Genomic DNA, 5,085 nt, shown 5'->3' with positions numbered 1-5,085 from the left:
AGTGTTTGACGAGTTTCCGTCGAGCGATTCCAAGAAGCCGAGAACATGACCGCCTGATCGTGAAAAGCAAGAAACAACTACTTGTTTTGGAGAAGGTTTGTTACTCAAGGCGTATCAATGCCGGCAGGTTTTCGGCCCAGCACGGGCATAAAAAAACTATTAACCATATAAAAACGCTCCCGTATAAACCCAATCTTTTATTTCGACTGCAGCAGTGATATTTTTATCATCGATTTATTTGAAAAATTGTATAATAGATATTCTAAAATAAAATCAAAACATTTGTAAAATTATGATTTTTTTTTTGCAATTCGAAACTAGAATAACCAAATAAAAACGTTCCCGTATAAACCCAATCTTTTTTTTAGCCAGCAGCAGTGATATTTGTATCATCGATTTATTTGAAAGAACGTATAATAGGTATTCTGAAATAAAATCAAAATATTCGTAAAATTATGATTACGAATAACAAAACTAGAATATTTTAACACCCCTAAAAACATATATAAGTCGCACATTTGCATAACACGCACCGTCACAAAACTAGAGAACAAACGCGGCTTATACTCCGGTAAATGCGGTAACTAGTTAGGCTGTAATTTACTTTGTGTTTAAATAACTACAACTCTCGCTCCATCTTTTGGTATTACTACGAACGACAGACACCTCTGATTGCCACAATGGCCAGCAGATGGCGGCGTAAGTTTATCAAAACAATTTAGACGATCTTTTGAAGCTAAAACGGCGCTCTTTTTGAGCGTTGGTTGTTACGTGAATGCATGACTCTATCATTCTTGCACAATGACTGCTTGAGAAGCGGAGTGCATTGGTTATTATGACCTCACTTCTTTGCCTCATACTTCGTTCGTCAGTGGTGTGGTCGGCTAATGTCTGCTATCTTAAGAGTGGGCATGGAGGCTCTGCAGCCATGAAGTTGCTTATGTTTTTCGTCCTCCCGCAGTTCCTGAGCGTGTCGGCGCGTGGGTCCCCAACTAACTGGAGTCACGATGACGGCGCGGTTTTCTTCCGGCATCCGGACGACAATCTTCAACCTGCCAATCACTGGTCGACACCACCGTTTTGTCCTGGTATCAAGTTCATCGAGAACCTCGTTCACACCACGTCATCAGCAGGGACATCGACAGCGGCAGCTATAAAGGAGCTCCCCTTGCGACAGCGCGCCAGTGGGCATGGAGGCTCTGCAGCAATGAAGTTGCTTATGTTTTTTGTCCTCCCGCAGGTTAGTAAACAAAAACCTTGCCATTGTTTTAAATCAGACAATGTTTGCCTTGTTATGCTTCCATGCCCCGAAGCTTGTATTGAGTCTTTTAGAGTTCTGCTGCTGTTGTTGTCTGGTGATGTTGAGCGGAACCCTGGTCCCATGTCAAAACCCCAAGAAGAACAATTACTTAGCTTACAAGAAACAGTCGATAAACTTAAAAACAGTCATGCTATACTTCAACAAGAAGTAAACCTTCTAAAAGAAAAACAAAAACAAAGTGAACAGACAGTTTCAACACTTGATTAGCGACTTAACAAACTCGCGAGTGAACTCGACGCACTAAAGCAGAAGGATACTAGTAGCGCCGCGACTACTGAACCCCACCTTACTGCAGCCTTAAATGAACCATCTCAGCTAAAAACACGCTGCGATGATGCAGAGGGCAGATCCCGTCGCTGTAATCTTTTATTTTTTGGCATCACCGACGCAGCCAAGGAAACGTGGGCTCAGTCAGAGTGCTTGGTGACTAGCTTGTGCTCCGAAAAACTAAACGTGGAAGTTGAATCATCTAGGATTGAAAGGGCGCATCGCCTAGGAGCTTTCGACCCTCAGAAATGTCGCCCAATAATAGTAACATTTTCTTCGTTTAAAGATAAAGATAGCGTTCTTTCATCAGCCCACAAGCTTAAAGGAACTCGCGTAGCCATCAGCGAAGACTTCCCAATTTCTGTACGGCTCGCACGCCGTCACCTTCTTGATTTTGCAAGGCCAAAAGGCACCCCCTACAGACTGCTTCATGATAAACTTTTTATAAATGATAAGTGCTACGTATTCGATGCCGCTCTTGGCGCCGTTAAAGAAAAAGACACATAGCCACGCCAGCGCTTCTTCTCGTCGCCCTCTAGGAGTCGACCGGCAAAGCACCATGTTATCACTAACAAATCTTCAAGTCATTCTATCCTATTTACTAACATTAGAAGCCTAATACCAAAGAGAGACGAAATAATTTCAGTAATTGAAATGTGTCATGCGGCTTTTGTTGTACTTACAGAAACGTGGCTAAGCCCTGATATATCTAACGTTGAGCTATTTCCCTCGCACCTAAACTTTCGAGTGAATAGGTCTGATAGAAAAACTAGAAAAGGAGGGGGCGTACTTTTGGCCATAAAAGACCATATACCATCTCGGCTAATACCGCTTACCACTGACCTAGAAGTTGGTTGGGTGTATCTTTGCACAACGCCTTCCGTAATAATGGGTGTGTGTTACAGGCCGCCAGATAATAAAAGAGATTTTGTTATTGAGCTGTATAAATGCCTTTCTGAACTCTCATGTAAATATCCTAACGCTTTAGTTACCCTTTTTGGTGATTTCAATTACCCAAATATTGACTGGTCTACTATTTGTTCTAACTGTGCATTTTCTCAAGAGTTTATTGACCTTTGTTTAGATTTTAGCCTATCTAATGTTATCACTCAACCCACTAGATTTACCAATCGATGCAGCAACGTACTCGACCTATGTTTAAGCAATGACCTTTCACTCATCAGCAACGTCACATACTTACCCAGCATTAGCGACCATCTCGTCATTGAGCTAACATTCTCCATCACTACTCCTAAGAAATCACGTTATTGCAAATTCATTCACGATTACGCGAGAGCCGACTACGCATCTATCAACACCAACCTCGAAGAATTTTATCACATATTCTCAGTTAACTTCGCAGAAAGGACGGTCAATGAAAACTGGATTATTTTCAAAGATAGACTAACATCCCTAATCAAATGTTTCGTTCCACTCACTCGAATTATATCCGATAACACTAACCCTTGGTACGAGAAAACAGTTCATTGTCACTCCAACAGGAAAAAAGAGCTTATACGAGGGCAAAGGCTCATAACACTAACGCATCTTGGAACGCCTATCGCGAATGCGCTAGAGCCTACGAATCCGCGATTCATGATGCCAAATCCAAATTTTATACTCATGACCTCCCCAACATTTTAACCAATAAACCTAAAAAATTTTGGAAAGTAATTACCCCAGCACTCTCTCTTCCATTACAATTCGTTGACGAGTACGGCCTTCCACTTTCTGACGAACATAGTGCTCTTGAAACTAACAAATTTTTTAGCTCGATCTTTACCAATGAAGACTTGTCAAGTATGCCCAACTTGTGCCAACCCCTTCATCCTCCTATGAATCCTATCATGATCGACCACTCTGGTGTACTAAAGGCCATTGATCAGCCTAAGGTGTCTTCTAGCTCTGGCGACGACCAAATAAACCCGAAAATATTAATAAATACTAAACACGTCTCTTCAACTTTCCTCTGCGACATTTTCTCGCAGTCTCTTCAACTTTCTGAAATTCCATGCGATTGGAAAATCGCTAACGTCATCCCCGTTTACAAAGCAGGTGATCGCCAACTAATCAACAACTATCGCCCCATCTCGCTCACCAGTGTGTCGTCTAAACTCTTAGAGCATATACTCTATTCTCATATAATAAACTTTCTAGACTCCCACAACCTTCCTTTCGAGCATCAGCACGGCTTTCGCAAGTCATACTCATGCGAAACGCAACTAAGAGCTTTTCTTACTGACGTTTACTCAAACTTTGATTCTAATAAGCAAACTGACGCCATATTTATTGATTTCTCCAAGGCATTTGACAGAGTCCCTCATCAACGTCTCTTACTGAAACTTAGAAATATTAATATCCATCCCTCAGTCGTCAAATGGATCTCCGAATTCCTCACAAATCGCACCCAGTCTTCATCTATTAACAACACCAAATCTACCACCTGCACTGTAACCTCCGGCGTCCCCCAGGAAACAGTTCTTGGCCCCCTTCTATTTTTAATATACATTAATGATCTCTACCTCAACATCTCCTCTTCAATACGTCTGTTTGCCGACGACTGTGTAATTTATAGACCTATTAATTCAAACCACGATAATCAAATTTTGCAGAATGACCTCGTACTTATAACTCTGTGGTGCCACAAATGGCAAATGACTTTAAATTTAATAAATGTAAATCTCTATCATTCACCCGCAGTTCACATGTTTCATCCTTTTCTTATCACCTTTCCACTATCTCAGTAGCTACCTGTTCCTCATATAAATACCTAGGCGTTCACCTGACCTCTGATCTGTCATGGACTACTCACATCAATGCTGTCCCTGCCGATGCTAACCGTAGTCTTGGATTTCTTCGCCGTAACCTCAGACTACTACACCTTCAGTAAAACTACTAGCTTATACGACCTTGGTTAGATCTAAACTTGAATTTGCTTCATCCTTATGGTCACCATGACAATCATATCTGACTAACAACCTTTGATCCATTCAAAACAAAGGTCTTCGTTTTATTTACTCTGACTACTCCCCATACATTAGCATATCAGGATTACGTAAATCAGCTAACCTTGACTTACTTTCTTTACGTCGAAGAATGTCACGTCTCACTCTTCTTCACAAAATCTTTTACCACAACAACCACCTAAAAGATTCTCTACTATCACCTCCCTACCGTATTTTCGCTCGTTTTGACCACTCATGTAAACTGCGCTCAATTGCTTCGTCATCTGTCTCTTATAAAATGTCGACTTTACCATCTGCTATTGACGATTGGAACTCATTACCTGACCTCATTGTAAACATGACTGACACTAACAAATTTGCTGCAGCCGTTAACCTCTTTCTTTCTGAAATACAAGTATAGGTTACAGCGTGTTTTTTATTAACTATTTTTGTTGATGTTTTTATTGTGTTCACTCCCTTGTATAATGCCCCCTGGGGCCCTCAAGGAAAATAAATGATAATGATGATGATGATATTCCTTCGATTCTGTCT

The 5,085-nt window shown here is 41.1% G+C and overlaps 1 pseudogene; it reads left to right on the top strand.

The window, feature by feature from the left end:
• The first annotated feature begins 928 nt into the window (after positions 1-928).
• Positions 929-2,095, top strand: LOC120843190 (annotated as a pseudogene).
• The last annotated feature ends 2,990 nt before the right edge of the window (positions 2,096-5,085 follow it).

The sequence above is a fragment of the Ixodes scapularis genome, unplaced genomic scaffold (assembly GCF_016920785.2).
Source record: "Ixodes scapularis isolate PalLabHiFi unplaced genomic scaffold, ASM1692078v2 PGA_scaffold1__304_contigs__length_218370807, whole genome shotgun sequence".
In the NCBI taxonomy this organism is placed as follows: Eukaryota; Metazoa; Arthropoda; class Arachnida; order Ixodida; family Ixodidae; genus Ixodes; species Ixodes scapularis.
This window is presented reverse-complemented; position numbering and strand designations above follow the sequence as displayed.